The sequence below is a fragment of the Gopherus evgoodei genome, chromosome 3, assembly GCF_007399415.2.
Source record: "Gopherus evgoodei ecotype Sinaloan lineage chromosome 3, rGopEvg1_v1.p, whole genome shotgun sequence".
In the NCBI taxonomy this organism is placed as follows: domain Eukaryota; kingdom Metazoa; phylum Chordata; order Testudines; family Testudinidae; genus Gopherus; species Gopherus evgoodei.
In genome coordinates, this window is record NC_044324.1 from 27377789 (window position 1) to 27396917 (window position 19129).

General features: G+C 39.9%; 1 protein-coding gene across 1 annotated transcript in view; it reads right to left on the reverse strand.

Moving 5' to 3' along the window:
- KLHL29 (kelch like family member 29) overlaps positions 1-19129 on the reverse strand; it is a 578142-nt gene that overhangs the window by 469330 nt on the left and 89683 nt on the right. Inside the window, exon 2 of the mRNA XM_030555343.1 lies at positions 16538-16647. The gene's annotated coding sequence lies outside the window, so the exon portion shown is untranslated. The remainder of the gene's footprint in view (positions 1-16537; positions 16648-19129) is intronic.

A 19129-nucleotide genomic window follows, 5' to 3' on the forward strand; every position in this document is an offset into this window, starting at 1 on the left:
ATAATTTCAGCTTTAGGACCTGAACTTTAGTGTCTGTTCCACTAACAGGTGTGTTACTAGTGTCTCATTGCTCCATTCTACTGAGAGTTGCATATGCAGCAACTCATGAGGCTTTTCTACATGTAACCGTAGAACATCTCGGGAGTTCCCAGATCAGCTCACACTTTATCTTCCCCTGCTGCAGCTGCAAGTGCTAAAAATTCAGAATAGCTAGAGGGCTCATTGCACCTTGCTGAGCTTCCCCAGAGAGACCAACAGGTGCCCAAGCCTCTGCAAGAATCTGACTATGAAGACTAATTCTCGGCTGCTGGCGTCTGTAACTCTCAATCTCTGAAAAAAATGTGATATGTAGGAGGGAAGGATTTCAAAAATGTGTAGCAATGAATTAACTAAAAAGCAGAGCATTTCCATTTCATCACACATTATGAGTCATCATCACTTTAGAAATTCATGTTTGAATTCTCATGATTCACATTTGCTAAAACTTTTTACAGTCTTCTGATAAGGTTTTTTGCTATAAAAACTATTTTTGTAGCAACAATTCTTTAAAATTCCTTTTAAAGCTACACCACTAAAGGGGTAAAATTTTCAGTAGCACCTACGTGACTCTACAAGCCTTAGTCCCATTTTCAAATCTGGGCTGAAGTCTCATTGAAAGTCCAGTGTGACTCAGATTTGTTACTTTCAGTGAGACTCGGGCTCTTCAGAGCCTAATGGCTCCTCCACACAGGAAAGATAGTGTGGAATAAGCTAGTGTATGGATTAAAAGTACAGTAGCTATTCCACACTAACTCCCTGCATGGATACTCTTATCCACATTAAAAGTTCCCTTTGGACAAAGTTAAAATTCACAAAGGCACTTTTAGAAGGGAACATGAGCATCTGTGTCCACTTGGATAGGATGCAGTCTGCAGGCAATTCCTCTGGGTGTTTATTTGAAATCCCCCTCAATATTTAGCATCCCTCCTCTTAATCACTTAAAGCACTTTATAAACATTAACCCTCAACACCACTTTTTGGAGAGATAAGTCTCCACTTTACAGACAGAAAAACAGAGACAGAGGATATGGTAATTTTTTTTAAGTGGCCTCTCTGATTATTTTGAGTGTCCAGTTTAAGATACCTTGCGCTCAATTTTCAGAGATCTGGAGGGCCTATAACTCCTTTAAAAAAAAACAAACTGTAGGTGCTCAGCATCTCTGGAGGAAAAAATCAGATGCAAAGTATTTCAAGCTGGATGCTTAAAAACTGAGACACCCAAAATTAGTGGATATTTGAAGATTTTGGCCTAATTGATTTGCCCACAGTTGCACAGCAAGTCTTTGTCCGATTAGAGGTTAAAACCCCTGTCTCCTGACACCCAGACCCCCACTGCAATTCTTAGAGAGTAACTCTTAGTAGCAATGGTGTTAAAACAGAGGGTTTTGTGTTTAAATAATCATGCATTTTAGTAAGTTAATTGGAAAAGCATGTACTTGAGTTTTTAACCTTCATTTTGATCTACAATTTTAGATTTATTTCTCCCATTTAAAACTGAAAAAAACATCACATAGGTAAGAGAACCATGTCAATAACAAAAATTGTTTATTCATTTTTGGGACCTTGTGACTGACATGCTAAAGACAACGACAGCAGAAACATTTAGGGAACTGCTAGCTATATCAGCTCCATTTATGTAGAAGTGTAATTTCGTATTCTATGTCTAATTTCCCTGTTATTTTCAGTGCAATTTAAAAACTATTTAGGGGAGAGGGTCCTGTTGCTAACAAAACAAACAAACAATTATTCTGTGGCTATGCAATATGCACTCTCTTTTGCTCTCTCCTAATGTAAATTCTGAACAGCTCTTGGAGATTTTATACACACAGAAGTTTCCATGAAAAAAAAACAAAACCCACAATAGAAGCTTCTTTACTCTTAATTCATCTAGGCAGTTCAATATGACTGAGGTACAAAATCTACTGCTGCCGGGTGGACAAACAAACATACATTGAACCTTCGCTAGAATCAAATGATTGTCTGTAAAGCTGTCTGCATGTTGAGAACTAGATGGGTTTGACTAGTGTATTATCTTTCCTAGCACATCAAACAAAGTCTACATAACCTAATAGCAAAAGCTTTAAAACAAATGTATTAATAGGTAAGGAGGTGGGGGAGGAGGGAATTGCCACTAAGGAAAGTCATTGCACATACACATCTTGCTACTAATCACTAATGTAAGTAGAAAGTGAAATACTTCCTCATATACAAAAGACACTATTGTTTCGCTTTTGTACCATTCATCATATACAAAATAATCTCATACTAATCACAGCATTTATCAGTCTGTGACGAAGAAAAAAAAATACAACCCAACAACTGCCACAACATCTTAGAGCTGACAATTCAAGAGCAATCAATATAATGCCGGTCTCAGACTGCTAGAAGGATTAGATTTAGCTTGAAAACAAGTAGTGCAATTAACAATTGGTATTGGGTCTAGTGTTAGGATTAGTAGGCAGTGCTAATCACAAGAAATGTAGAAGATTAGGAGGTGCTGGTTCCCAGTAAGGTTTTCAAGCACATGTAAATATTGAAATTCATTGTGGGATTAAAATACCGCAAGTCTAAAAGAGGTGGAATATTAAAGTAGCAGCCAGATTCAGTTAGGCTGTCCTCCACCTTCCCTTGAGGATTAGAGATTCTGCTTTTTCCAGCTTTGTAAAATTATGTAGCGTATCATGATGAAGGACACTAAATATGCTTTTACAATACCAAAGACAGGTACTGAGAAATGCATTACTGTGATATAAGGCAGTTAGGTTAGGGGGAAAAGAGATTCTGGTTACCAGAAGCTGGTCTAACACAGGGTGCATAACTGCACATCGAAGTGCTTAGAAAGGGAAGATAATGTGAATTGCTAAGATACTTAATGCATGGATCTTTTACGCATTAACAAGACTAGGGTGCACCTTAACGCATTGGTTTCTGGTTCTTTATGGCGGTTCTAAGATTACCTTCATGTTCCATTCTGCTTCAGTCATCAATTACCAAAGACAAATAAAGATCCCCAATGTTAATGTTGAAGCTAAAGCTGTGCAAAAACACATGAAAGAGATTTAATTAAAAAAAAAAATCGAGAAATTTTTTTTTAAAGTCTAAATGTGAAGTTTGGATTAGTAATTTCAATGAAACATTTCAACCAACTTTATTTGTAACACTGTGCTACACGACTCACTTTCTTTTCCATATGGAAGTCTCTGTCCAAAGGATTCTTAACACCTCAACCAGCACTGCCAAGGTTAGGTTGCGAGCCACATGTAGGCCTCTATTCGGTCAGTAGTGTGATGTCTAAAGGGGACACTGTGGGCCGGATCTTCCATTGACTGGATGCTGTCTTATGTCATTTGGCAGGGACATAAACCCAAGCCTCTCTCACACATCCAACCCTTTTCCAGAGATTCTCCACAGAGCTGGGAATGATAGGTCAATGGTATCCACACCTCGCTGCCTGCCCACTCCTTCACCAGCCTGCCTAGAATACATCTCTCCCTCTGTGAAGCCCCTAGGAGGGGCCTCTAAGGGTACGTCTACATTCCAATTAAACACCTGCAGCTGGCCCGTCAGCTGTCTCAGGCTGGGCTAAGAGGCTGTTTAATTGTGATGTAGATGTTTGGGCTCAGGCCAAAGCCCAAGCTCTGGGATCCTACCCGCCTTATGTTTAATTGCAGTGTAGAATACCCTAAGGAGACCAGGTGTTGCTGACCCACCACCACCTCCTTTCCACAAGGGAATGAAGAGATATACACTGCGAGAGCGCCCTGGGGATTGCTGGGTAAGGGGGTAGTGGGTAATGATCTCAGCCAAGTCTATGTAACTATTTTCTAGTGCTCATTTTCACTGAAGTGCTTCTGGTGCATTTAGTTGCACTTTTCACTTCCATATGATTTTGCTTTTCTTTTTCTCCTCAGAATGATCTCCTTTCTCCTTCTGCTACTGGCACCTGAAAAACCATCGATTTATGAGAGTTATAAAACAGTCATATTAAATAATAGAGGTGAACGCACTGTGTGTGATTTCTGCAAAAGTCTTTTCAGAAGAGATAAATTTATTCACTGCATTATGGAACAGTTTGAGAAAACAAGATCATACAATGTACAGCAGTGCCTCTATATTTAAATTGTGTCATTTCTATTCATGAGCACTCTGATTAGATACACTGCAAAAATCATCAGTAAGAAATAAATAATTCTGCCAAATTAATAGTTGTTGATTTTTTTACCTGCAAATGTAAGTAGCATCTCATTCACACTAGATAAAATTGCCATAATTTGGATGCATGGATCATGTTGGTTCAAGCCTATAAAGCATATTGAGTGAGTTACTCATCTGCATTTTCTTAATATTAAACATTTTCTTTTAAAATAATAATGAAAAAAAGTTATGTAGTGAGTTAAGATTGGATGAGGAGTATTTTAATTTGAAAGGTTTGGTGGCTCAGACTTCCACAAGTGGGCGGAGAGAAATAAATGGCTAAAAATGCACAGCTTGGGTTGAAAGGGGGGAATTTGGGGGGATATTGCTAAACTGTCCCTGTCAAAGAGGATTTATCCCAAGCTCATAAAATACACTTCTGACAAATAGTTTTGGTTTATGCCCTCTAAATGCACCAAGCAGCATGAACTGCTACTAATGTAATTGGATAACAATACCAACCTGCCATTACAAGAGTGCACACTGCACCAAGTCTGGGGAATACTCCATTTGAACTATGTGAGCAAGTTGGAACAAATGCCTCATAACATGAAGTTACTTAGCAGGAAGCCCAACCAAATATTGTATATTTAAGCAAAATGCATTTTATTGAACTACTGTATGTTGAGTATGAGTTGAGTATGTTGAGCTACTGTATGTTGATGAGTGCAGTACATACACTAGACTTATCAATACACAAAACACATTACACACCCTTAAGGAATTTGTCTGATTTGAATCAACAAGATATTCTCCTAAAATCAAATAATTTCCAGAACATTTCAAAAATGAATGCATAGCTGAATATCTTAAGGACACCTTGTTTGCAAAGCAGACAGACAATACAGATCAGAGAATTAGGTATTGCAGGCAAAGCAAAATTAAGAAACAGCTGCACATGCGCACAATATGACAGATTAGCAAAATAGGGGTAAAAACAAAAATAATAGAAAAAATAGAAAAAAATGAACTGACAACAAAATCTCAATGCACAATAAAGATTTTGGAAGCTCATTTGCACATACACCTCTACTTTGATACAATGCCGTCCTTGGGAGCCAAAAAAATCTTACCACATTATAGGTGAAACCGCGTTATATTGAACATGCTTTGATCCACCGGAGTGCGCAGCCCCGCCCCCCCCCGAGCACTGCTTTACCGCATTATATCCAAATATGTGTTATATCGGGTGGTGTTATATCAAGGTAGCGGTGTAAATTGGAAAACACAATTCTTGTATTAGCAATTGATGAAGAAACAATATACCTTAAACCTCTAGTACATTTGAAATTATTTCCTTTGGTTCAAAGCTGATAATCCTGTAACAACCAGTAACTAAATGGTGACTTGTCAGACTTGCTCTGAATGTAGAACGTTTGAACAGTTCTTTACTAACCCAAAGCCATTATCAAAACTATCAAAATTACAGTAACTAGACTTACTGCAGCATAAATTGTTGTTTTAGCCATTTAAATGTTTAGTGAACATAACAAGATTGGATTGGTTTTCAAGGGTTACTAGCATAAATATACCCTCACCCATACAGTACACTTTGTCAATTTCAGCTTCCCATAAATCAAATATACAACCAATCATCCTTTTATGCTAGATATTAATGGCAATTCCATTATTCAAATCTAGCTAGTGTACATTTTCCCTTCATAGGAATGTAAAGCAGTTCTGAGTAGACTTTTAAGCAGGCAATGGGAGATTCTAATCTTACTAAAATCCTCTTACTATAACTTTAGAGCAGGCAAAGATGAGGGATTCTGCATTTCTCAATTTATCTAGTCTGTGAAGAAGGCAGTTTTTAATTCCTGTAACCAGTGAAATATTAGAAATCCTTTTGCATGCTTAAAGGACTGTATCCTTCCTTAATAACATAAGAGACACTCAGCGTAATTGTTTTTGCTCATGTATCAGTAAGAAGAGATACAATTCTTCAGTATGTTACAATTAAAGGTTCTTATCACTATACAAACCTCTTTCAGAGAATTACTAAAACGAGTTTGCACGTTGTCTAATTTTCTGCTTAAAACTAAATGTTTACACTCAGTGCAAAATGAAGTGAAAGTGTAAAACAGGGGTCAGCAACGTTTCAGAAGTGCTGTGCCGAGTCTTCGTTTATTAACTCTAATTTAAGGTTTCGCGTGCCAGTGAGACATTTTAACATTTTTAGAAGGTCTCTTTCTATAAGTCTATAATATATAACTAAACTATTGTTGTATGTAAAGTAAATCAGGTTTTTAAAATGTTTAAGAAGCCTCATTTAAAATTAAATTAAAATGCAGAGCCCCCCGGACCGGTGGCTAGGACCAAGCCAGTGTGGGTGCCACTGAAAATCAGCTCGCGTGCCGCCTTTGGCACACGGGCCATAGGTTGCCTACCCCTGGTGTAAAATGTACATATATTTATGTCATCTACCAAATAAACAAAACAGAAAACTTAACTATCATTTATGCAGCACAATCTGTTCTGCCACTGGCTTTCTTCTCTCCCCCGTCTTCCCTCAACCTCTCACTCCATGAACACAGAAACATAGGAACTAAGAGGATTTATATTTCAATAATTCATCTCTTTTACAGTCATTTCTAACTATGCACCAAAGTTCATCCACAGTGCTAGCCCGATTTAGCTGATTCAAATAGTATTTTAAACAGTGTTCTGTAGTGATGGTCACAAAAGGCTTATAGGAAACTGCACAGCTGTGTTTATGTCAAAAACTGCTCTATAGCACATGATGAAACTCTACCCTGTCTGAGGGAGACACAATACCAGCCATCTCCTACCCAAATGCTACACTTATTTTGTAGAATTGCTCGTGCACAAAAGGCTTATTTTTCATTCCTGTGTCTATGTCTGTGGGTACGAAGGGAGGACTACAAAAGAATTCTTCCATGGAGAATAAGCAGATCAGTACTTTTTTTTTTTAAATGGTGGGGAGCCCTGCTGCAGTAGAAGCTGACTTAACTTGTGAAAAGTAAATCCTGCAGCATGGGCTGCGGGACTTGCTCACCTGATCCTGCAGCCATGTCAGCTCAAGATCAGATCCCATTTGGTTTCAAAAGCCAAGTGTAGTCTGGTCTTTCACCTGTATTGATGGCCACCAAAGATCACCTTACAAGATGTGATGCTGCCCATTCAGCTAGTGCAGAGGTGGGCAAACTATGGCCCATGGGATCTTCCTGCCCGGCCCTTGAGCTCCTGCCCTGGGAGGCTACCCCCCGGCCCCTCCCCTGCAGCCTCAGCTCACTGCACCACTGGCACAATGCTCTGGGCGATGGGGCTGCGGACTCTTGCCGGGCAGCGCAGCTGCAGAGCCCGGGCCTGACTTGGTGTCTGCGCTGCACGGTGGTGTGGCTGGCTCCAGCCGGGTGGCATGTCTGCTTGTCCTGGTGCTCTGGGTGGTGCAGCTGTAGCACCGCCAGCCATTGGTGCTCCAGGCAGCGCGGTAATGGGACAGAGAGCAGGGCGGAGGGGTGGATAGAGGGCAGGGGAGTTTGGGGTGGTGGTCAGGGGTGTGGATAGAGGTCAGGGCAGTCAGAGAGCGGAGAACAGGGTGGTTCGATGGGGTAGGGGTCCTGGGGGGGGCAGTCAGGAATGAGGAAGAGGAGTTGGATGGGGAAACAGGGAGCAGTCAGGGGCAGGGGTTCCGGGGCTGTTAAGGGACAGGGAGAAGGGGTGGTTGGATGGGGCAAGGGTCCGGGGGGGTGAGAGGGGAAGTCAGGAATGCCCGCCCCTGAGCTAGTGGCTTTCTTCCTTCTGTGACAGTAATGAACTTGTATTCCAACCTAGTGATGATGATCCTTTGCAACAATGTCTCTTGGTTGACTTGTACAACTGATATTCTAACCAACTGCAGTCATGGTTAAGATCACATAGCACTTTCTTCAGGGTTAAAATCCCTCTCTTGTGTTCTGGGGAAATTCCAGTTCAGATAACCTTATTCCATCTACCTAAAATTCCCTCGTAGTTTCAGTATAATCTGTGACTGCCATGATCAACAAGTATGGATTTAATTAGTGAAAAGACTTGAGTGGTTGACCAGGAGATGGATATACTCTGGGAGGTCAATGTAGAGAGTTCTTGTAGAGAATCCCCAGTGCTCTGACCCTTCAGGTCGTGTTTATCACAGCAGCAGACTGTAACAGACTCAGTGCAGTTCATGAGAGAAAATCTATAGCTTGAAAATTTTTAAACTCCCTGGGAAAAATGGTATCTGAAAATTTAGATTCTTTATGTTGACTGCCTGCTTGAGAACCCAAGCTCTCTTACAGCTGCACAAAGGCTTCAGTGTGCGGAGGTAGGGTTGGGAAAACTCAAGCTCTCACATAACCTAGAACCATTCCCGTGACTTTGGATACCTAAGAGAAACAAGAAGAATTTGCTTAAAGTCAACAAACTAGAAACCAAATACTGAAAATTTCATGAGAAAAAAATTAAAATTTCTGTAGCGATGCTACAGTACTTTGTTTGTGAAGAAAAGGGCTGCTGAAGTGAAGAATCATTCTGGGATATGGGAACTGCCAGTAGTTTAGTAACCAGCTGCAGTACCACAAATGAATCTTCTTGGTCAAGCTTATATTTTCAAATCCACTGAAGTGGAGATTGATTGCATCAAAGACTGAGGAAGGCACTAGAGACATGTTGAAAGTGGAGCTGGACGAAAGAAGACAAATATTGAGAACATTATTTTATTTAGTTTACTGTGCAGAACAGCAATGGCTCATTTGAAATAGGCGTGTGGTTTTTTTTTTTTTGTATATGCCACATGAATAATATCTATGTTATTGAAATAATATATTTGGTGAAGTGTTATGTTTGCATTACATGTTTTTGGAGAATTTGGTTACGAATACGTTGAAATAACTTTATTGGGCATCATATTTATGACATGTCTATTCTTGAAGTTCTATTTTGAGACCAGTCAGAATTTATATTCATATTGCACACTGGATATATAAATATAAATATAAATAAAAATAAAAGATGCTCAATGTTGTTGGTTATGTTGTGGGAGTCCTCTTTAAATACATGTAAAAAAAAGTCTTAAAAGTTGCACAAACTGGGCACCCTGCTACAGACTGAGATAGCTTGCTACCCCACGCTTTGTGAAGTGCTGATGCACATTTGCTCAGCAAACCTGTGTGCAATGAAGATTTTCCCCTCAACTTTTTTATACTAGGAACCTAATAAAATATCTTGGTTTACAATTGTTTTTATTTAAGAGGAATATAATGTTTTATTATGGATACAAAATTTTGAGCATGTGTATAAATATACACGTGACTAAACAGTATGTATAAACTAGTTCTAATCCAGCCCCACTTTTTCACAATAGTCCTTGTCCACAACAGTGTGATTTACAGTACTGTCTATTACTTTGTAATTTCTGATCTCTGGTGATAGTGGACATAATTCTTACTGCCTTTCTTTATGAATGTGATGCTTTATTTGTAAGGTTTCCCCCTTCCCACTGAAAATCTTGATCTTGCTGTGAAGAAACTCAACACTGTTAGAGAAAAATTTAGTGCTAAGATACTCTGACCTTTATAATGATTGTTTCTGTTGTTACGATAGGAAAATATATTGTAACATGCAAAGTCCCTTGTGTTCCAGTTAAAAAAAGCCATCTTCCAGTAACAGCATACTGTGATCAATAACACTTTCTTAATATGTTATATTACCTCTCACTGAAAATCTCTCACTTGACATTTCAGACTGCATGGGGGGAAACTCCTGACAAAACCCAAAATGGTAAACAAGATGCCGCAAATTAATTCTATCCCATGGTGATCTTTCCTTTCTTGAACAGTTTGACAAGTCTGGGTCATCTGACTTCAGCAGAAGCCTTTGCAGCTTGAAACAGAGATATCTGCTCCATCTACCATAGTGATTGCTATTTTAGTCTGGGTCATTTTGTGTTGAAATATGTTGTATGGTTTAAATGTCTCATTTCATCGGAGACCACACTCTGTAGGTTTTGAAACATTAAATTTAAGAAAGAGATGCATAGGCCTCATATACATTTTCAGATATGTATCTTTTAAGCCAGAATCCTGAACATAAGTATAGTTCACTTTCAAATCTACTGTGCCATGATGAATATCTGTTACTCTGTACAGAGGTGGATCCTGAGAAGCACTGAATACCTACAACATCAATTGAAAGAGCTCAGTTCTGCACTATTGAAGTCAACGGGGGCTTTCCTGTAATAAGTATTATTATTAAGCACCCCAGTCCTAGGTACTAACCCACATTGCTACATCAACAACAGCAGGATCAGGCCTGCCCGTGTTAAAAGCAGTAGTAGCACCTCAGCATCTCTCAGAGGCCACATCCTGCAAAATTTAGGCATGTGCAGAATTTGGTCAATGGGACTAATGACATGCACCCAAATCTTTTCAGGATCAGAGTCAGAATCAGTACCTACATTAATACAACAACAGAAAGAATAAGTGGTGCACAGTTTTTTTAATATTTATACTATGATAATACCCATTGTCCTCGGTGTTTCTCAAACACATGGGAAGATGCTGTCCTTTCTCAGCTGAATTTAGTCTAAGGTGTAAATCCAACAAAGTACTTAAGCACACACACAACTTTAAACCCATGGAGTAGTCCAACTGAACACAAAGGAACTGATCATACGTATACAGTGAAGAAGGTGCTTAAGTGCTTTAATGAATAAGAATCTAAGAAGAAAAGTGGAATATGAAGAGTCAGGGGAGAAGGATACAATTATTAATATAGTTATAATTCCCGCAACCCATTAAACTTATAAAGCAAGTGCCGACATCCACCCCCCGACATCCATTCCACAAGCCATTACTGTGAGATTGAGTTCCTCTATGCACTGTGGCAGAACTGAGTCTGGCAAAGAGATCAGGAGTTCCTTCATCTCAGGAAACAGGTCCATTAATGAGAAGCAACGCTGAAGAAGATATGGCAACATTTGTTGCAAAAAGTAAGCAAACAAACAGGTGAGGCTCACGCCACTGATGGAGCAAAAGTACAGGTGTGACATAAGAGCAAACTAGAAGGGAAGGACAGAAATGTGAAATGCTTTGAGGGTAAGGTCAATTAAAAAAAAAAAAAAAACTATCCAGCAAAACTCTATATAATTTGCATGAACAAAATATCCTCTGTGGTGAACGATTTCATTTGTAATAAATAAAATCTGCAATCCAGGCAACATCATGGCCTGATGACTCATGATCCATTCATAATTATCACTCATCTCAGTCCTAAATGAGCTCATTATTAATAAAGCTGGCAAAAATATTTTAAACTGCTCTTGTAAAAAGAACTTAATTTAGAAAGATATCACGTTTCCAGGCTCTCTTTCTAGTCCTAAACCTTGACTGTGTAAGATGGCAGCCTCATAGCAACCCTCATGTGTCTTTCCTTTGACTTCTAACAAGTGATTTAGATACAAGCATCTAAGCTGTATAGTAACACAAAACATTAGAAACTATATTTCTCTGGTTTAAAAGCAACTATTAACATTGCAGAGATAATTTTATACTATAAACATACATATTTTGACCTTTTTACGGTGTCTTTTTCCCAAGGAACTAAAAATATTTCACGGTTTCTGGAGGTCTCACAGCACCCCTGTGAATTAGAAGGATAAACTCTCCATTTTAAAAGACAAGGAAGCTGAGGCATAGTAGTCACAAAGGAAGCATGTGCCTCAGTTTCCTTGGGAATAGAACCCAGATATAACTCGCAAGCCTGGAGTTATGATATGGTGGCTAGAATTGTGGCTATCAACAGAAGCTATATATAAATACATAAATCGACAGGACCATATTACTTAAGCAATGTTCTCCCTTTTACTTACAGAACTTAAGCAGGCAACTCCTGATCAGCATTCATAGAATATTTGTTAGTATTTCCTGTGTCTCAGCTAGAGAAAATCCACCTCCCTTCCTGAAATCATGCTACTAGCTCATTGTGCAATACTGGGAGTGTATATGGAGCATGATTCTTCCCAGAACGATACTCTGTTTAGCAGATTTGCAGAAGTGTTTAGATTGCCTCATCTTAACATGTATAACAATGGTTATTGGACAACAACAAAAAAAAAGAAAAAGAAAAAGAAAATCCAATCTCTTTTTAAGATATAGAGCTCTGAATTTTTCTGGATAAGTGAATCTCCCACTGTGTGAAGGAGAGTTACTGCTTAGTTTCTGCGCCATATGCCAATACATATCACATTAGACTCCTACTTAAGGTTATAGATACCAGAAGACAGTGCAGCTAGCCTTTTCAACTTTGTTTAACTTGCTTTTCTCCCCAACTGACTGAGTCAATGAAAACTGAAATCTTTGCTTCAAACCACCTACGATGCAGAACAGAAATTTTAAAGCAGCAAGGCTGTGTCAGAGATAAAAGCAGTGTTCTTTCACTTCTGGCTTTGGTACAGAGGATGGAGATGTTCTTGTGGCCCCTTTTGTTTCTCCACATTATATTGTCAGTTGTTCTTTACTTTACAGATTACACACAGTATCACATTAGATGCAACCCACAGTTCCACTGCAACATACAGCTAAAAGCCATGCTGTTGAGTGGTAGAGCAGACAAGCAACTAATGGCATGTGGTCAACAGAAGTCTCACTTTATCGTTTACATGCCTCGCTCACACTTTCCTCAGGTAGCTAGTACTCTGTAAAGCAATTATTCTGCTGTGCTGGAGGAACCACAGCTATTAAAACAACTGCATTACAATCACAGCTCTCACACTCCTTTCCTCCATTTCAAATGATGTTGTTCTTTAATGCTACATATAGTCAAAACCGATGTCAGTTTGAATCAGAGACCAAAGGTTCCTATGTAACTGCCCACTTAGAATACTAAAGTTTTATTTCCATACTCTGCACCATAGTCAGGATTTATAACGCCTCGAACAAGATGTGTGAACAGCCCCCCACCCCCACATAAAAGATTAAAATGTATTTTAAAGGAAGCAACAAAGACTGAGAACATGTGAAAATGGGTCAGAAAGACCAAATGGTCATTCATGCTCTCAGCCCACTACAGCAGTGGACAAAGTGCATCTTGGAAAAAGGAGACAGACTCGGACACCTTAGAAAAAATTCTGATTCCATATGAAACTCAGCGAAGGGGAGGGAGTAATCCACAAATTAACAATGTCAGATTTCAGACTTCATACGAATATAAACATGACAACTTTATTAATACATTATAATTTGCTCTAACAAAACCACAAGAGTTCTCCTATCGTCAAGTAACAGGCACAGTACATTGTTTCAGAAATATCAACAGGAGGAATGTCACAATATCTTTACTTCAGTAGACAGCCAAGGACCATCCTCGGAACATTAGAGGAAGGTTTTTTATTTTCATATCAAGTGCATTATACTGCCACGTGCCCAGTGAATTTAACTTGTGATATTACCATGACAAAAAATAAATTCATTTATCTTTATTGTATGAATGCAAATTCTTCTCATTTAGCCCATTTTCCCTCCTCTTAGCTGTACTTTCCCATCTCATTCTATTTAATACTCTCCCTCAGACTCCCCAGACTCCTGTTTGCCTCTTGATCTGCTGTTTTCATCTCTTTCCCTGCACATATCAAGCCAAGGTACTTCCACATGAAGCTCCAGCCACCCAGGCCAGAGTACTACTGTTGTTGGAGCACTGCAACAGGGACTCTTCTCTCTTTCCTCCCTCCCCACCACCAATGAGCCAGTCAGCAAAGCAGGCAGTAGATTTTTTTCTCTCCCTGCTGACTTTTTCATCAGCTGACACACCCCTGGCCAGGCCAAGCTTGGCACAGTATCCATACTGGTGGCCAGGATATGATCTACCAACACATACAGAAACAGAGCTACTTTTTTAATACATATTTGAACATTTACTTTTACTACAACTAGAATACAATTCCAGGCAAAAACCTTACTCACAATTCTGGTTTATTTTTCAAAAACATTTATTTTATATTTGTATAGATGGGCTACGATCATATTTCATTTTTAATCTCCGTTGCCAGTAAAATGATTCCATTTTATATATCTCTCTGTTCTATCCTGAGCACTCTAACAATGTGCATATACACATGGTCTCCCAGCTGATACGTGCATGTGAGATCAGGCCCTTAATTTGTAAAACACACATTGAGAAGCTGCAAGCCAATCGTTTAAGGATGTTGCAAGTCTCAGAAATGTAATGTGTTTGCATTTGTGTGCATGTATTATAGGCAGGTCCAGTATTAACAATGCCTGATACTTCCCATTATAAGACCCTGTTTTCAGTTACTTAAAATATTGCCAAACTTTAAGAGATTGGGCTGAAATTTTCCAAACTAGGTGTATGTCTGCCTCAGGAAAATTTTGGCCAAAAGAGTTCATCCATTTCCAAGACTGAGACCAGGAAAAAATAGCTTTTTTGTCTATCCTAGTGACCTTTTGAGAAGCCCTTGTGCCCTCATGCTTTGGAGCAAGGGATTGAAATTTTGGCAGAGGAGTGAGCATACTCCAGCCAGAGGTGCAGAGGGATGAGGAGAACTTTCCCTGTAATTGCAGTTCCTGCAGCAGCAGTGCCAGGTCAGGATCAGGACACCAGAACTATGAGCAGGATGCCTCTCTCTCTGATTCCCTCGGTAACCCCCTGCTGACATCCAGGCAGCATAGAAGAGGAAGCTGCCTAATTCAAATGCAAAGGGGACAGGAGCCAGACCTGGGTAGGAGCACAGGACAAGGACCAAGGACGGGGAGGGGACTGGTAGGTGGCAGGGAGAGACTGGGAAAAGAGACTGTGAGAAGGAGCCAGGGTGAAGATGAGGAACCATGGGAAGGAGACAGAGCCATTGAGGAACGTAGAATATGGGCGTAAGAGTGATTGGAAACTTGGACTGAGGGGGAAGTTAGAGATCAGATGAGGAATGGGGTGTGACTGGGAACTAGGAATGGCTAGACAAGAAAACTGGGGACAAGGATTGGGGTGGAGGGAACTGGAAATAGCTGGACAAGAAGACTGAGTCTGGGAGGAGAGAGAGAAAGTCTGAGATTGGGATAAGACACCTGAGGAGTGGAGACAGGTACTGTCTAGGTCAGGGGTTCTCAAGCTTTTTCTTTCTGAGCCCCCTCCCCCCCATAAAAACTCCACATCCCACCTGTGCCACAACAACTGTTTTTCTGCATATAAAAGCCAGGGCCAGCATTAGGGGGTAGGAAGCAGGGCAACTGCCTGGGGCCCCACACCACACAGCCCAGTGAACCTAAGTTGCTAAGGCTTTAGCTTCAGCCTCAGGTGGCAGGGCTTGGGGTGGCAGGGCTTCAGCTTTCTGCCCTGGACCCCAGTGAGTCTCTGCTTGGCGGACCCCCTCAAATCTGCTCACAGCCCCCAGGGGGCCTCAGACCACTGGTTGAGAACTGCTGGTCTAGGTAAAGAGAATAGCACTGGAACAAGGAGATGGGTGGGAAAAAGACATGACTAGACAGGGTCTGGTTAGGGGCAAAGGGGTCACACCCCGGGGAAACAGGCGGCAGAGTGTGTCCAATAGAGCACCCCCACCTTGAATTGGAACCCAAGATTCCGGAGTCCCATCTTTCCTCTGCTGTCGGCAGGTATTTGTAAAACCCTTTGGCAAATCTCATCTCCCGCTAGTGCTTGTCCACATAGAAGATTACAACCGATTACTGCTATTATTTACTTCTTTAGCCAAGTAGCAGAGGTCTGTGCAGTGGATCTAAAGTTTCCAGCTGTGCTGATGACCTACGTGGGATGCCACATGATGGAACTTCTATTTTTTCAGTCTGTTTTGTTTAAAAAAAACGTAGGCAATCTTAATTCTGATGTTTCTTCACTTTTGAGTACTTATCTTTGCAACCTTAATAATGTTTGTTTAACCTATTTGTGTGTAATATATAATAAAGTGTATGCATGCACATATATAAATTAAGACATAGAATTTGTCCACCCAGTTTATAGCTTCTTATTGTAAAGGTTACATAATGTAGGGCCTGATTCTGAAGTCTTAGTACCAACACTGTATTCACATCCCACTGAATTGAAATATGACTCCTCATGGTAGCGTTTGCAGAATCAGTTTTTACTCTACTTCCCCACTTCTTATATTGTAACGCAGCAATTCAGTTGCCTCTGCCCAGATACAGATTTACTGCAGTCACTGAAAGATAAAACAGGGCCCAAATTGTATTTGTTAGGTGACAAGAGGTCATGAAGGAGAAAGCTGAAAAGATTTCAGGTGGATTTGCTATCTTGAAAACAAACTGTTTTCTAGGTTATAAAAAATAAGTAATTGTACTCTTACCTTGTGGTTTCCAGAATCTGTGTCAAATTCAATTTCTGGCAATACAGTAAGTAAACTGCAGGACTGCAAACTCTTGCATTTAGCAGGAGATTTCTGGGAAACCGGACTACCTAGAAAGAGTTGAAGAAAATAAAAGGCTATTTTCTATCTGAAGATGAAGTAATCTATATTTAATAAGAAGAGCCTTTCAATGAGCATAGCACAAGTGAAAAATAGCTCCACAATCGGAGAAGTTAAATGTCACCATGATCGGCACGAAGAACTTTAATCTCCCAGAGGTGACAAAAATCTCCATGAAGTGTAGAGAGTCTGGTTCCTGGTGGATTATTAGAGTTTAACAGAGAATGGCCAATAACCAAAGTAACATGGTGCTAACCCTCTTATCAAGATACAAAAAAACCAGGGGGTGGTGGAAATCTTCTCTTTAATAAATTGCTACAAAAAAGAGAGCACAAAAGCACATGCACAAGACAAAGTAGACCAAGACAATTTAAAAGCTATATGACATTATAGAAGAAAGGTTTTTTTTTGTTAGCAAAGAGCATGTCTCTGCAGTAAAAATAATCCCAGAAGATCAATTTCAAATAAATATATATATAGTTTTAATGCCCAGTGTAAAGTCACTATTCGCAATAACAAAGCAGTTTTATGCCTATGTTCCTCCTTTCAGATGTAATATATGTGAAAGTATTTTTCATGACAGGAAGTGGCATGTATCCCTGCAAGAATGAACTGCTGCCATTATCTGGGAATCAATACAATTATTTTAACTGAATATAACACTACCGATTGATTTCACATTTTTACTTTGAGTTTTGGGCTGTATGGGGAAAATTTTTACAGAGACAAGAGATCCCTGGACAGGTAAATGAGTTACTATAAATTAATTCCCAATTTTCAGTCAGCTTTCCTTGAACAATGCAATCAGTGGTTCTTTCCTCCAGATACCTCAAGTTAAGCATTCTCCTCCCCACCCCACTTTGTAGTGACAGATACACACAACTCACATTTTAGATATATTCTGAATCAGTACAAAATGATTCAAGGTCTCCACCTAAAAGCAGCACCACAGACACCATGCTCCATCTCGTGAGATGTGAGCACTCATGCCCCCCCCCCCCCCACTGAGTATTACCATCAATTATTTTTACTATGGCACCACCTAGAAATTTCAAACACAATCTTTGCAAACACATGTTAAGAGACAGTCTCTGCCCTGAAGAGTTTACAATCCAAATATATATGCCACAGGGTGGGAAGGGAAACAGAAACACAAAACAGGTGAAGTGACTTACCCAGGGTCACATGGCAGGTAAATGTAGAGCATTTACACCTCCCCACTCTTATGCCTTATCCACAGGACCAGGCTATATCTCCTTTAATGGAGTTTAATGAGAATGGCACAAATTCTGAGTACAATATCTATCAGAGAAGTATGTCGCAACATGCAGTTTTAAACAAGAGATGATCAATTCTAAGGACTCTCAGAGCCTCCCCCCTCTTCCCCCAATGGCATGATATGTCATTAGAAAGAACAGCAATAACAAAAGCAAAATGTTGGGAGAGGTTGTTGAATTAGTTTAGCATACAGAGACTCCATACAGAATCAGAACCCCAATGTCCTAAGCACTATTCAAATACCCAAACAGCGAAGGCCCCAATCTGCAACTGGCTCCATGCAGGTGGACTAGGTTCACACCCATACGGAGCCAAATTGACTTCTGTGGTGCTCTAAGCACAGCCAGATGCAGCATTGTTCCTTAACGCAGATGGAGATAGAAAATATAAATGTAGATGGAAAAATGGCAGGGACAGCTAGACAGAGGCGGTCTGAAGGGGGAAGGGGGAGCTGTAATCCTCAACCATGAAAATGATTTATAAAGAAGGGCTTATGCCCAAATCCTTCCTTGATCACCACTTCCACCACCCACTGTCCCAAAGAGCAGGCAAAATTGTTATATGGGCAAAACAAAAACAGGGTTAGAGGGTGTGTTTAAACTCGCTGCTATTTACATACCTAGCAGCAAAAAAATCCCGTAAAAGGACTTCTAAAAGATTTATTTTTTTAATCTTATCAAACTTAGTTGTGGTTCAACAGCAGATTACATTAAGGAAAAAAAAAAGGAACAACTGCAGATTCAGCATAACATTCTAAGCCATTAGAACAAAATGCATGTCCTGTATGAGCCAAATTAGAGAGGAGAGGATTTTTCAAACTCCCTATCCCATAGTTATCACTTCCTTTTTCATGTGTTATTTTTTCAGACATCAACTACCTTGTGAACATAAGATACCAGCTAGATGGGCCACTGTTTGGCACCACAGAAAATGAGCATCTTTGTATGTCAGAGACCGGAGTGTAGCTTAGCATTCAAATACCCAATTACTTTGGGTGTTGTGGGCTGATATCATCTCCATCTTTTGGAGCAAACAGACCTCAGTATGTAAGTCAATGTTGAGACAGAAAATGATTTTAAAGATGCTCAACACTGGATAATGTACACTGAAGACAAAAATGAAACCCCACCCCTCCTAATGCATTCCATAGCTTTAAAAAAATATGTCATGGCCCAGAATTATGACTGACTGTAT